Raw genomic sequence first — 15,372 nt, 5'->3', positions numbered from 1 at the left:
GGAGCTCGTGAGGAGACCGCGCCGCCGCGGCCCTCGGGGAAGGAGGACGGACGCGCGGACCGCCCGACGGACGGCCGCCCGCGAGCCTGCGCGGCCCGGCGGCTCCGGCTCGGGGCGGCGGGAGCAGGGCGCGGCCGGCGCTCTCCAAACAATAACCCGCGCGGCGCGGCTGTCGGGGAGGGAGGAGGCCTAGCGCGGCCCAGGCCGGCCCGGGCTCCGAGTCCGCGCCCCCCGGGGGCCGCGCCAGGGCCCGCGGCTCGGCTCGGGGCGGGCGCCGTCCCCTCCCCCTCGGCGGCGCGCCGCCCCGGGGTTCCGGCTTCCCGGGCCCCGGGCTGGATCCTGCTTTTTCGCCCAGGCAGGAAGTGAGTCTCGCACGGCCGTTCCGGGCGGCGTCACGAGTGAAAAGTTTTTTCTGCCCCCTCCCCCCTCGGCGGAGGCCCTCAGCCGGGGCCCGGGAAAGTCCTGACACGAGTCTCGAGCAGGAAGCCCGCCCGCCCGCACCCCGGCCCCCACCGGAGCAGCCGCGCGGCCGCGGGGGGCAGCTCCGCATCCGCCTCGCCCTCGCGGGAGCCCCCGGCGGGGCCCGGAGCCATGTCGGGGCGAGCCGGGGGATGGCTGCCCTGAGACGCCCCGAGAGGTAATTTTTATTTATTTATTTTTTTACAAAAACTGAAAAAAGCGTCGAGCCGAGTTGGTGGGCCGGAAGCGACGGCGCTCGAGTCGGCTTCGCCCCGCCGGCGTCGCCCCTTCTCCCCGTCGTGTCGGGGCGGCTGGGCAGCCGCGGTCTCTGCCCCCGGCCCCGTCCGCCGCCCGGACGCCCTTTCTGGGTTGGGGTTGTAAGAACGCGGGGGGACGAGGAGCCCGCGGCCGTCGGAAGGAAGAGCGCCTTTGTCCGGCGGGAGGGCCCGAAGTCGCAGCGTTCCGGGGCGCGGACGGCAGCTTGGGGTTCGGAAGGAAAAGTTGGAAGCGTCGGGGCGGCCGGGGAGAGGTCGAGTCCGCTCGCCCCGAGATGGCTGCCACGTTTGTTTACGCTGGCGCCGGGCGCCCCGGGCTCCGGCGGTAACCCCGCTCGGGCGGCGTGGCTGTCCCGACGCCCGCGTCTCCCCGGGCTTTGGGAACCGGCCTGCCCTTCCCGGGTGCCTCTTCGGGACGGCGGAGGCACCGGTCGTCGTGAGTGGCGCGTTCTCGGCGGCCCGTCGCCTACCGGGCTCGCCGGGTGACGTGCCCCCAGGACGAGTAGCTGCTACATTTTTTTTCTTTTTTTCTCTGAAACTGGTGTTCTAGGAAGCAGAACGAGGGGCCGATTCTGGATAAAGACAGAGACTATGGCTATGGCTACGAAAACAAAGCAGAACCCCAAACACCTGCAAGTAGTTGATTGGTCAGGACTTGGATGCCGTTCCGATTAGAGAGAAAGACGCTCCAGGTTTTTCAGGGGAGTCCCATGATGCGAAAAAGCGGCGCTGTTTTGCAGTTGCATGGTCCTCATATTTTCCTGTTGACCCGTCTGTTTTTGTTTGGTTCTGCCACAAGTGATAGGTACGGACTGTGCGGGCAGGAATTCATGAAGCATGGCAGACATTCCATCAGTCAGACTTAGGAACGCTTCTGAAGCAGTGAGGTCGCGTACATGGGTAAAACTAGTTTTGGTTGCAGCGAACCCTGCTGTCTTTTCTCCTAGTAGTGTTTCAGTTGGGTGCCGTTTTAAGTTTAGTGTGCTTGTTTGTTCTTCCCAAGTGCTTTTGTGTTAAAGGGAAGGGGCAGATAATACTGTATTTTAAATAAATATTCGTTATAGGTAGATGTAGCTTAAGCATAAGTTAATGTTTAATCAGATGCTACCAAAATAATTAGCAGAAACCTGAAGAAAAAGAGTGACTTCCTTTAGTTGAAAGAGAAAAGGTAGGTTTTAAAGAGCAGGATCAAATAACTTCACTACTTGTTCTTGGCTGTCCCGATTTTATGAGGTACATTTCAGAAAGAGAATCATTCCAGTATTTATATTGTGTTATTAGGGCCTGGTCTCTGGAGTTTTGTTTTCATTTTAATTTTATTGGTAAGATTTGTGAACCCATCAAGTTACTCCTGTTAAAAGCCAGACTGCTTTATGAAGGATTTTAAAGTGCATAACTGGTGGACTTTATGATTTGGGGACATATAATTAGGCATCGCAAGAGGTTATTCTTGCGCATATGAAAGAGGGGAACAAAATAAATGACATTGAACTTTGGTTTCCTTTTATGGCTTCTTCCTGGCTTTAGAGCAGCAAGCCTTAATAGAGCAAGTCTTTTAGAGAATGAATACTTTGCAAAGATTTTTTTTTTGTGTGTCAGTCAGTTTTGTATAAAGTATTAGGGCACTTAAAAATGACTATTTAGCACTCCCACTCTTTAAAGAAGTATCTTTATTTATTTATTTTTTTGTAAAGAGTAGTATGTTTAGATTTTGACTTGTTAAAAATGAGATGTTCCATCTTTGTGAACCTTTGTGAACCTTTTTTTCCCTCAACATGGCACTTATTTTGCAGTTAAAGTTAGGTAAATTTAGCACCACATTGAATTTTAGGTTTTATATTCTCAAACCAAATATTTTTGAAGTCTTGTTTAAAATGCAGCAAAGGTTTGAAAAGTTTTTTTTTAAGACAGTGATTTGAAGTCTTTCTAAATGGCCTCAAAATTTATATATTTTCAGTATTGTGTGAGAGACCCCTCTCCCCCGATTAAATTACGAAATAAAATACTTCAGAGTGTTTGCCTAAATTGCATGGAGAGACTTGTTAATGAAAGTAATCATGAGCTTTCAAAGCTCCACCTGATTCAGTATTATGGCGTTTCCTTGCCATTTAAGAGCTAACTATTGTCAATGTCATGTATAAAATGCTTAGGGAGGATCAAGAATGGAAACAGTTTTTACTGTGCTGTTACCTTAACTAAGTGATTAAGATAGAGGCATTTTACATTTATCATTGGTAGTAATTATGAAATTTGGTTGTTCTAGACATTTTGTGTATTTTCTTATTTTTTACTTTTAAAAAATACTTTAGAGTAAACACCAAATACCAAGGAGCATACTTTAAATTTTCAGAAAACTAGGTACTTACTTGAGCACTTATTTGAAATAATTGCTTATCAACCATGTGTTTTTAGAATTTAAGTTTCTTTTGTTGTAGAAGTAGATTATGGAAGTATTTACAAAGTATTTGGGATTATACAGAATTTTAGTGATGTTGGATACTAAACAGATTTATAGTTGCTGCTTATTCAGGATCTCTTTGTTGTTTAGATTTTAATCTTTACTCTTTGTCTTATTCTCTTTCTGTTATGTTTTGTTTGTTGAAACTCCAGGCTTTCTCTTTTTCTTCTTGACCGCAGTGTTACGCTTCCTTAGCTGTTCATAGTAGATTAGTCTTGAATGAGCGTTATGTGTTCTTGTCCTAGGAATTGTATGTATGAATTATAGTCTAGAACATGTACTTTTTTAGCTAGGGGGGTTCCATTTCCCCCTCACATTCTATTTTCTCTTTCCTCAAGGCCTGTTGTCATTTACATGTTCACCAATTATTTAGTTATATTTTCCTTGTCTCTCTTTTCCAAAGTTCCTTAGTCCACATGTATTACTCCTCAAAGGTGTGAAACATGAAACAGAAAAATGGATTTGATCAGTCGGTTTAATTCTCCTGTTTGCATTCCAACCCAGTGTGCGTGGCAATATTTTAATGTGTATTAGTATACTGTTTGGTTTTTATGCTGTTCCATCAGTTTTCTTACTCTACCTCAGTGGCTCTGCAGTTAGTTTTTTGCATTGTGTTGTGTATATTTGTGTGTCTTGATCCATAACTACATTGGTGCTTCATCACAGTATTTTTGTCACTACCAGTTTTGTTCCACAGCATGCTTTGTAAATGATGGTGTGCAAGAGAATAGACAATAAGAATATCTAAAAATAAGCTTAGGAAAATAAAGCTCTACTCACATGAGATGTACCAACTGTGAAGTTAATTATATAGTATATTTTAAGAAACTAACAACAGAAATGACATTTGTATAATCAAAACAGGTATAATAAAGCCTGTGACATTTATTCATAGGGACATCCTAATTCAAGTTTTTGTGCATAGTGAGCTATTTCTTGGCTTTCTGGTGTGCTAGAAGGATTGAGAAAAGTACATTGACAGCACTGTGAAATTATGACTAATGAGTATTACAGTGAGAATGGGAAAATGGAAAGAAGATTGAATGACTTAGAAAGTACAGATATTCTGAATTTAGGATGGGATGGGATTGCATGCTGAAAAACTGATCATAGCTGTAACTGATCAAGAATGCCTTCACACACCACACTTACTAAATGTGGTGGCTTAGCTTAGACCACTTTACCTTGCTCAGAACACTTACTAGCCCTGAAGTTGGGCAAAATCATCTCACACAAAAGCTTGGCTTATAAACAGGTGGTTAGATCTCTTATCATTTATTGAGTACCTGTGTCCAAATATTCTGGCAACTGAGTTCATGTAGGTTATCGTTTCATCCTTTATTTGTGGCTCCTTAGAAATATTGTAACTTGGATTATTGGTTGAAGACGTGATCAAAATTTCAAGTAGTTTCTGCTGAGTATGTGACATAAAACACATAAAAATATTGTGAAACAGCCGTAAATTGCACCTTGTTATTTCAGAGACCAGTTGTAGTCTGAACTCCTTATTTTGCACAGAATGCCTTCTGTAAGTTTCATCTGCAGGTTGGAGGAGTCACTCTGTAATAATGTGGAATGATTATGAGAAATAGTAATAGTCGTAAGATTATTTGGTGTTTTGATCATAGAATTCACAAATGCTTCAAGTTGAGAACACCTAAAAGTTTGGGTTTGTGTGAGCTGTTGATTACTGTTTGTCTCTTAGAAATTAAAATAACAGTAAACCATTGCCTGCTAACATTGTTTTAGCAAAAAAATATACTTTCCAAAACAAATACAGTTGTGACATGGTATCCATGGTGGGTTGTTCCTGTTCCCTCCATAGATATTTAGGTACTTCATATAGTAGTTGTATATAACCTAAGCCCATCCGCTGGAAACACTTTAAAACAACTTTAGATGGCTTGTAATACTAAATCCAATGTAAATACTAAGTAAATGGTTTAAAGTATTGTCTAGGAAATAATGACAAGAAAGTAAAGTCTGTATGTACTCAGTACAGATGCAATTTTCCCCCTGAGTATTTGCAGCATGTTTGAATATAGTGATTTGGAGGACTGACTGGAATAAAGTGAAAAGAAGATATGTTTGCATTTTTACAAATTACTTATGTTAGGCTTAATATAAAAGATCTCAAATCTCATATCCGTTTCTTCCATCTGTTGTAGTATGTTGTTTTAATTAAAATAGATGAAGAAAAGCCATCCCATACAGTTATGTTTCTAGGAAAGGGAGGAATGTTTTTGAACACTTCTTAGATACTTATGGGGTACTCTGTGTTTATGGCAGAATCTTGAAGCTTAATCATTCAGCTTGCTCTTTGGTTTCCAGTTCTTAGTAATTTGTTTTTGAAATACAGTTTCTAAGAACTCCTTTTTTTCAAAGATGTTGGTTTTTATTTTTCAGCAGTGTTTTGGTCTACATGTAACTCAGACTCTCTGAGGTATTATTTAATTATTTAATATTGCTGCCTGTTTTCTGCTTGAAATTTGATCTTGTGCTCTGTAGATCCGTTGTACTTTTCGGTTTTCCTCAAATAGTATAGTTTCTTTTTTGTAGTGGGTAAATTTTTTATTAATGGCTTACCTTGTACCTTATTATAGGGCATCTTAACATATTTTCCCAGCCTAAGTGAATACTCGTTCTTGCTTTGGTACTTGCTTAGGAGAGGACTATTGTACTAATGTGTTTCAGCTTTAGGATATATGGATCACCAAGGTACAGGTGTTTCCTGTCCTTCAGGAGATGTCTTCCTATTTTCAGCATCCAGCTGGCTTGTCAGCTTTCCCACAGTACAGATAGCTGCTGTATTGGAGCTTCCGCGTGTTCTACTCTAGTTTCGTCTACGGGCTGACTGCTCAGACACAATGCTCCCAATCCTTGCTAAGAAAACTCAGTATTTTTGGAGGTACATTTTATGCTTCTTTTCATGATCTGCCCCCTATATGCATAGTAATAGCTGTATGTGTTTATGTTTGGCTATAAAAGGTTCAGGCCTGAGTGGAGGCCTGTAGCCACTGACAGTACCAAACCCTGTAGTTGTATGCCTTCTCTGTCTTAACTAAGCACTCGACACATACTGTGGTTGTAAGTTCTTAAAAATTTTTATTTTTTTAAGCAGTAAATACTGGCTTTGAGGGCTTCTACTAGCTACGCACATAAGTAGTCTACCAGGTAGCAGTAGCCTCAGCTCCAGTGGTTTAGCCTTTGCTGTTTAAGGTGGGGTGGCAAAATCAGTGTACATATCTTCACAATTTCATTGATGGAAGACACAGTTCTTGTTGCTGACTTGGAGACTTGGGGTCTCATGTAGCCCAGGCTGACTATGAACTCACTGTGAAGCTGGGTTGGCCGTCATCCTTCCGCCTCTACTTCCAAAGTACCACTACACCTAGCCATAAGATGAATTCTTAATGTGGATTTTTAGAAACTTCAACATAGTTTTTTTTTCCTTTTACTGAAAAGAAAATGGCTTTTCTTTGGCTTATTAGCCTGTTTACATTTTGAGTCAATTAAGTAAAATAAGTTTTACATGAACACAAGTGCGAAAATACCTCTGCGATGTATTTGATGCCCTATATGGCTATTAAGTGACTTTCAGGAAGTCTATACAGTGTGGATGCACTAGACAGAGGGATAGTGTGAGCTTTTCCTTTAGAATTGTGTTTACTTTAGATAGTTAGTAAATACAGTAAAGTTTATTCCAAGTAAACTTTAGAATTGATTTCTAGAACTTTCTGTCAAACAGTCTTTGACTGAACGACTTCAGGTAATTGACTGTAGGCCATGGAACTGGATAGCCAGGCCTTTTCATTTGATGTCCTCTCCCTTCTCCAGTCCTTGGTAGACTCATATTACTTTGTAGATATATACTCTTCCCAGGTTTTTAAATGGCTACAGACTTTTTTCTCTTGTGTGTGGGTTGTTTTTTTTTTTTTTTTTTTTTGGGAGCCAGTATATGTGAGAGACTGAACTCAAACTTATTCTGTAGCTAAAGATGACCCAGAACTCTGATGGTTGATCTCCTGAGTGCTATGTGTCACTGTTTACTCCCAGAATGAGTTTTTAGATGGCACTGGGAATCAAATCCACGGCTTTGAGTGTGTTCGGCAAATACTCATTCTCTTGAATTAAATTCCTAGCTCTTGTCTTAATTTTTGAGGGGATGACAAGACATAAAAGTTGCCTCTATTTTTCTTTAACCTGTTTGGCAATAAATTGCCCATTTCATAACTTATCACTCTGAAATATTTCATGTTTATTTCTTATAAACAATCACATCAGGACTGTGAAAGTTATAATTTAACATGAACACAGCTTTCTAACCCTATCAGTTGTCTTTATGTGTTACAGTTGCTTGTCATTCTGCTTCTGCAATCAGGAACAATTTCTGTCTTTGAAGGCACTGATATGTATGAAAATTACAGGCTTCATTGTTTTGTAGAACATTCCATTATTTTCAGTTGTCTGCTATTTTTTATATTTAGTTCTTAAATCGGATTTCATAATTAGATTGTTATGATAAACTCTTCAGCATCTTTATCAGAGATTCACACTCTGTGTTCTCATGGCATCTTACCAGGGGCCAGGCAATTTTAATTTGTCCACTACTGATATTCACTTCAAGTGACAAAGGTTGGGACTGCCAAACTTCTTTTTACAAAGGTTTTTTTGTTTGTTTGTTTTTGTTTTTTGTTGGTTTTTTTTTTGGGGGGGTGAAGTAGGATGGGGGTTGATGCTCTGTGTTAATAGTCCTAGTGGTCTTAGAACTCACTCTGTATATTAGGCCAGCCTTGAACTCAGAGATCTGCCTGCCTCTTCCTCTCAAGTGCTGGAAATTAAAGGAGTCTGACACTACTGCCCAGTTTTTTCAAGGTACTTCTTCTATTTGTAATTATTATTTTGAAGGTAGGCGTTTTGAAGCGTAAAATTTTTCTTCTTTAGATTTTTAATTTATTTAAATCTACTTGAACTCCTGATTTCTTATTATATTCAAAATTAATTCATTTTCATTAATTTTGATGCTCTTTATTTTAAATGTAGGGCTGGTGATTGAGTATGGTAGGCTAGTCCTCTCCCATTGAGCTGTTGTTACTCCCAGCTCTCATTGTTACTGGTTTGGAAAGTGAGAATGCCTTCCTGGCTTTCTTTTTTTTTTTAAATTAACTTTAGAATACAACTGTGATTTTTACGTTTTCTTAATTTTTATTTTTTTTAATTTTTATTATTAATTACATTTTATTAACTCTGTATCCCAGCTGTATCCTGCTCCCAAATTCCCTCCCAATCCTACCCTCCTTCCCTTATCTCCTCCCTGCCCCTTTTTACATGTTTTAAATTAATCTGCTACTTTCTTGGTTATTATTTTTACAGATTTAGCCATCTGTGTATAAGAGTGCACGTGCAGGTGCAGAGGCCAGAAGGTTCTTGTTTGTATCCTACTCCCTGAACCTGAAGTTCAGGATTCTTTTTTTTTTTTTTTTCCTAGGCTGGAATCTAGCAAGCCTCAGCAATCCTGTACCCACTGGCCTAGGATGGGTTTGCAGGATACCTGACTTATTATGTGGGTGCTGGAATCTGAACTCCAGTCCTCAGGAACTTTGTAGCAGGTGCTTTTAATCATTGTGACATCTCTCCAGACCCTCCTTGGTTATTTTAAAAGGAAAATGGTACTTAGGAACCAGTGTCTTGGTACTTGTATTTATTTCTCTTGTGGTCCTGCTTGCTGCCCCAGACCTTCCAGTACACAGAGCAAGGGAGTCTTGTTATGAACACATATTTATATTTGTATCTATGTGAGAAGGCTATGATTCTAATCTATACAAATTTTAATTTATTTAAATTTTTTTTGTTTTTGTTTTTTTGTTTGTTTTTGTTTGTTTTTTGAGACAGGGTTTTTCTATGTATCCCTGGCTATCCTGGAACTTGCTCTGTACACCAGGCTTGCCTCGATCTCAGAGATCTACCTGCATCTCCTTCCAGAGTGCTGGATTAAAAACATGGACCACCGCTGCCTGGTTTTTTGTTTGTTTTTGTTTGTTTGTTTTCTTTACTGGGGATCAAACTTGGGCCACTCTTCACCTGTATCTCTAGTCTTTTTACTTTTGTATTTCAAAAAATGTCATACTAAGTTGCCCAGGCTAGGCTTGAACTGACTCTGTAGCTCAGTCTTGAACCAATTCAGTAGTCCTGCCTCAGCTTCCCCCAAGACCTGCCTCCTCAGTGGTTGTAATTACAGATGTCTGTCACCAGGCCCTGCTCATTCTTGTTAAGCTGGTTTTTTTTTTTTTTTTTTGTCCAGTATTTGTAGCTCATCCCTGACACTGAGTAGTTTTTCCTCTCTATCTGTCTCTGTCTCTCTCTGTAATTGGTGTGAGCATGTAGTTATGTTTGGGGAAGCTAGAGCAAGAAGTCCAGTGTTTGTTGTTCTCTACTTTATTGACTTAGGATGTGCTTTCTTACTGAACTGGAAACTCATCTTCTTGGCTAGGCTGGCTGGCATGGGAGTTGGTGGCATCTGGCTAGCTCCCCCCCCCCCCCCCCCCCCCCCCCCCCCCCCCAATGCTGGAGATATGCACACTTGCTTGCCGAGCAAGTATTCTCACTCATGGAGCCTCTCCCTAGATCCTGTTCTGCCATGTTGAAATTTTACTGTTTAAATCATCTCAAAAGTTTGCAGCTTACATCTGCCTGAACTGATATCCTTGGTTTTCAAATCATAGGCTAAATCTAAACTCTGGAATGGAGGTTTTTGTTTGGGACCTTTATGAGAAACCTGTAATCTAAAAATGAATCTCTTTTTTGTCAAACTATCATCTACCCTAGAATTAATAGCTTGACCTTTCCTATCCTTGGAGATTTTGGACATGATTTAAGGGAAATACTAAGATTTAGTCTTATGTGACTAGATCTACTTTTAGGCTTGAAGGAAAGGCCAAGCAAGCATCATAAAAGTATCTCATGGACTCTGTAGGTGTCCTGTGATCTTTGGGGACCTCATGAAATGTTTTGGTACTGTGTGTAAGGAGGGCCTTATATATAGTAGATACTGTTTGATATGTCATAGGCAAGAGAATGCCACTTCTGAACTAGAGACCATACTAGTCATCTTTTTTTTTTAAAGGCACAAAGCAAGCAAGCAAACTTTTTTCTCTTTACTATTTTGTGTATATGTGTGTATGTGTGTGTGCGAGGTTTGTGTATGAGAGACAGATACATAGACGAAGGTAGAAGGAGTGTGTCTGTGTGTATCTGTCAGCATACAAGTACACAATGAGCATGTGAAGGCATGTGGACAGCCTATGGGAGTTGATTCACTCATACCATGTGGGCTCTTGTTTTGCAGCAAGTGCTAACTCATGAGCTGCCTTAGCAGTCCTCTGTAATCATTTTTTTTATAATTGTTCTTAGTTATTGAAATTGTTTCTAGTTTTATCAGTTTTGTCTTTCTTGCTTGCTTTTTCTTTCTTTCTTTTTTTTTTTTTTTTCAGTATGGGGATTGAACCCAAGGCCCTTTGTACACGAGATAAGCACTTATCTGGCTCTTGAAATGAAGAGAAATGGTGAACTTTCATGCTTTTACTCACTGAAACACACTGAAGACTTAAAAAATTCCTAATGGAGAAGATGGGTATGGCTTGGGGCTACCTAGAATGCACGAAGCCCTGGGTTTGTGTCCCTGGACCACACTCATACAAAAACTTTCAGATAGGATTTTAATTGTCATATTTATATTTCCAAGGTGCATTCTGATAAAATTTAAGCAAGAGTCTTTTTATTTTTAATTAAATCTATTCTAATATTTTATGGTTTAACTTAAAACACATACTAACAGATATTTTAAAAAAATTATTTCATCATATGGTATTCTTTGTGTGTATGGGGCAGCGCAAGGTTTCATTGTGTAGTTCACACAGAACTGAAATTCCTTATTGATTGTTGTATTTGGCCATATGTTTAGCCATAAAAATATTCCTTAATTTCTCCTGAAGCATATTTTCTTGCTTGATCTATTTACTTGCTTATTTAGTTAGTACTTACTTGCTTAACTTGCCGTGCTAGGTAGTCAACCCAGAACAGTATGTACTCAAGACGAGCACTTTACAACTGAGCAGTATACCTCCAAACCCCACAGGGAGTTGTTACTGTTGCCTAGAGGCTTCCATTGAACCACTTCACTCCTGCTTTCTCCAGCATGTCAGCTATGAGAATGAGAAGAAGCAAAAGGAAACTTACTAAACTCTGAGTATTTATTGGAGAAACAAAGATCCTTGGTTTGATTCTTGAACATTGTTTTCTGTAGTGATTCTTGTTCTCTTGAAACAAAAACCACACGTCTATAAACATTTTTTGAACTCCTTGGTAATTTAGCAAATCATCAGATGACAGTTATTTCAGTCATTTATTTGATCTTTATATAAATATGCTTACTACTTCATGTAGCTCACACAGTGTTTCACAAAGGTCCTTGGTTATTAGTTATACTTTAGAGTTAATTTCTGTCAGTTTACATGTTTTCCTAATCAGGATGTTAACTTTCTGCTAATGGATTTCATAGATAATTTGTAAACAAAAGGTATATTTTTTAGGATGTTATATTTTCCTCTGTATCATTGTTAATGACTTGGAAATAGTCTGGTTTAAATGCCCCGTCTCCTTTTTCTTTTGATTAACAAAAAAAGGAGCCTGTCAGCCCAGTGCAAAAAGTGAAGTTTTGGAAATAATTTAGTTTATCAGAAACATTAAGTGAGATTAGAAGTATAAATACAGTTTTCCCAACTCTGTTGCTTTTACCTTTATATTAGTATTTCTTTAAATATGTTTGACAAATCTGATTTCTTTAGCATAGAACTACTATTTCCTAACAATTTATATAAGCATTAGAGAAAAAAATGTTTGGATTCACACAAGTCAGGGAATTCTGGACTAAAACACTTTTTTCCCTTTTTGGCAAATGCCAATTTATCATAGACTATAGTTTTTAAATTTTAGAAATGATTGGAATACAATCCCAATACAAAAATTGGAATTTAGATGTTAGTATTACTATTTGAGCCAGTAAATTTATAGAGAAGTTTATCTTAAAGTGGTATGCAGATCTGCAACATGATTTCAGATTTTTGTTTTTCTAAGTACAGCTAAGTGCTTTGTGTAGTTTTAGGCTTGCAAAAATATTACCATTAGGTGAAGTACCATGCTATATTTTATTTTCCATGTTATTAGCATCTTGTTTTCATATAGATACATTGCAGTTGAGCTAATATGGATGCATTGTTACTAAACAGAGTCCTTTATTTTCAACTTTGCTTTTTATTTGGTACTGTGAGCTTTGACAAATGTTTAGTGACTTTGATCTGTAATTATTGCTAAAATTAGCAATAATGGATTCAGTGATGTGGATTAAATGAAAAGAATGGCAGCATTGATATTAGGATGGGAGTGAACAATAGTAATAATCTATTATTTTTACCTGAGATCCAGTTGTAGTTTACTGGCTCTCATACGAGCATAGTGTGTTACCAATGTGAAAGTTACTTGTAGTTTTGAAGAAATAAAATAATAAACATTTGGTAATTTGTATCTAGAAAATTGCAATTTTGTTTTATTGGTTTGTGTGTCTATTTTTGTGTCAGTACGATTCTGTTATTACTGTGGTTCTCATGTAGCTTGAAATCTGGACTAGTACTCCAACATTGTTCTTTTTGCTCAGGATTACTTTGACTATTTAGGATCTTTGTGATTCCATACAAATTTCAGATAGTCTTTTTCCATTTCTGTGACGAACGAGATGGAGATCTTGATTGGGATTGTATCGAATCTGGAAATTTTGGTAGAATGGAAGATCAGCTGAACTCAAGAGATTAGACGTGGGAGGAAGGATGAAGTTAGATCGGTAGGAACTTACTCAGTGCATGAATGTTTGTTTCAGATTTTGAATTAAGTTTTTTAAATTAATTTTTTATTGATTACAGTTTATTTATTTTGTATTCCAGCTATAGCATACCCTTCCCTCATCCCCTCCTAATCCCTCCCTCCCTCATCTCCTCCCATGCCCCTCCCCAAGTCCACTGGTAGGGGGTTCCTTCTCTCCTTCACTTTGACTCTAGCATATCAGGTCTCATCAGGACTGGCTGCATTGTCTTCCTCTGTGGCCTAGTAAGGCTGCTCCCCTTTCAAGGGGAGGTGATCAAAGAACGAGCTACTGAGTTCATGTCATAGACAGTCCCTGTTCCCGTTACTAGGGAATCCACTTGGACACTGATCTGCCATGGGCTACATCTGTGCTGGGGTTCTAGGTTATTTCCATGCATGGTCCTTGGTTGGAGTATCTGAAAAGACCCGTGTGCCCAGATTTCTTGGTTCTGTTGCTCTCCTTGTGGAGCTCCTGTCCCCTCTAGGTCTTTCTATCTCCCCTTCTTTCATAAGTTTTCCTGCACTTTGCCCAAAGTTTGGCTATGAGTCTTAGCCTCTGCTTTGATACCTTGCTGAGTAGAGTCTTTTGGAGGCCCTCTGTGGTAGGCTCCTGTAAGTTTTTTATTTTGAAATATGTGTATATTGACACAGAGTTTTGCAGTGAGGTCTTGTGTACTGTTAATTCAGTTTACCTTAGTGGTACTGTATTGCAGAATTATAATTGCCAGTTCCATGGCAGCATTTGGGTTATTTATTTATTTATTTTTAATTTTTAAATTTAATTGCAATTTATTCACTTTGTATCCCAGCTGTAGCCCCCTCCCTCACCCCTCCCAATCCCACCCTTCCTTCTTCTCCTCCCTTGCCCCTTCCCCAGTCCACTGGTTGGGGTGGTTCTTCTCCCCTTTCATCTGACCCTAGCCTATCAGGTCTCATCAGGACTGGCTGCATTGTCTTCCTCTGTGGCCTGGTAAGGCTATGTTTCCTCCTCCCCTCCTCCCCCCACAGAGGGAAGTAATCAAAGAGCCAGCCACTGAGTTCATGTCACAGACAGCCCCTGCTCCCGTTACTAGAAAACCCACTTGGAGACTGAGCTGCCATGGGCTACATCTGTGCAGGGGTTCTAGGTTTTTTCCATGCATGGTCCTTGGTTGGAGTATCAGTCTCAGAAAAGACCCATGGGCCCAGATATCTTGGTTCTGTTGCTTTCCTTATGGAGATCCTGTTCCCTCCAAGTCTTTCTATCTTGCCCTTCTTTCATAAGATTCCCTGCACCCTGCCCAAAGTTTGGCTATGAATCTTGGCATCTGCTTTGATACCCTGCTGGGTAGAGTCTTTCAGAGGCCCTCTGTTCCTGTCCTGCTTCCTGTTTTCTCCCTCTTTTGATGTCCATCCATTTGCCTTTCTGAATGAAGGCTGAACATCTTACCCAGGGTCCTCCTTCTTGCTTAGCTTCTTTAGGTGTGCAGATTCTCTGTACACAGAATTCTCTGTTTAGCTCTGTTAGTATGTTTATATTATATGTCTGATACCACTTATGAGTGAGTGTATACCATGTGTGTCTTTCTGCTTCTGAGATACCTCACTCAGGATGATCTTTTCTAGATTTCACCATTTGCCTGCAAATTTCATGATTTTCTTGTTTTTAATTGCTGAGTAGTATTCCATTGTGTAAATGTGCCACAATTTCTGTATCCATTCCTCTGTTGAGGGATATCTGGGTTGTTTCCAGATTCTGGCTGTTACTCTGCTGCTCCAAACCTGGTTGATCAAATGTCCTTGTATACTTGAGCATATTTTGGATATATGCCTAGGAGTGGTATAGCTGGATCTTGAGATAGCATTGTCCCTAATTTTCTGATTAATTTCCAAAGTGGTTGTACAAGTTTACATTCCCACCAGCAGTGGAGGAGGGTTCCCCTTTCTCCACATCCTTTCCAGCATGTATTGTAAGATCAAGTTTTTGATCTTAGCCATTCTGATGGGTATAAGGTGAAATCTCGGGTTGTTTTAATTTGCATTTCCCTGATGACTAAGGACATTGAGCATTTCTTTAAGTGTTTCTCTGCCATTCTATATTCCTCTATAGAGAATTCTCTGTTTAGCTCTGTTCCCCATTTTTTAATTGGATTACTTGATTTGTTGCTTTTTAACTTCTTATATATACTGGATATTAGTCCTCTGTCAAAGATAGGGTTGGTGAAGATCCTTTCCCAGTCTGTAGACTGTCAGTTTGTTCTGATGACAGTGTCCTTTGCTTTACAGAAG

General features: G+C 40.1%; 1 protein-coding gene across 6 annotated transcripts in view; it reads left to right on the top strand.

The window, feature by feature from the left end:
• Positions 1 to 481: 481 nt before the first annotated feature.
• Erbin (erbb2 interacting protein) overlaps positions 482 to 15,372 on the top strand; it is a 97,195-nt gene continuing 82,304 nt past the window's right edge. For 2 of the 6 annotated variants that reach the window (XM_055601969.1, XM_055601967.1), the window contains exon 1: positions 482 to 637. The gene's annotated coding sequence lies outside the window, so the exon portion shown is untranslated. Of the gene's footprint in view, positions 638 to 1,521; positions 1,540 to 15,372 lie in introns of those variants that run through there. The other 4 variants (XM_055601968.1, XM_055601966.1, XM_055601965.1 and 1 more) reach the window with 3 other exon arrangements.

Source organism: Psammomys obesus, unplaced genomic scaffold (genome assembly GCF_907164565.1).
Source record: "Psammomys obesus unplaced genomic scaffold, mPsaObe1.curated_primary_1811, whole genome shotgun sequence".
In the NCBI taxonomy this organism is placed as follows: domain Eukaryota; kingdom Metazoa; phylum Chordata; class Mammalia; order Rodentia; family Muridae; genus Psammomys; species Psammomys obesus.
Note: the sequence above shows the minus strand (reverse complement) of the source record. Positions and strands in the feature narration are given on the sequence as shown.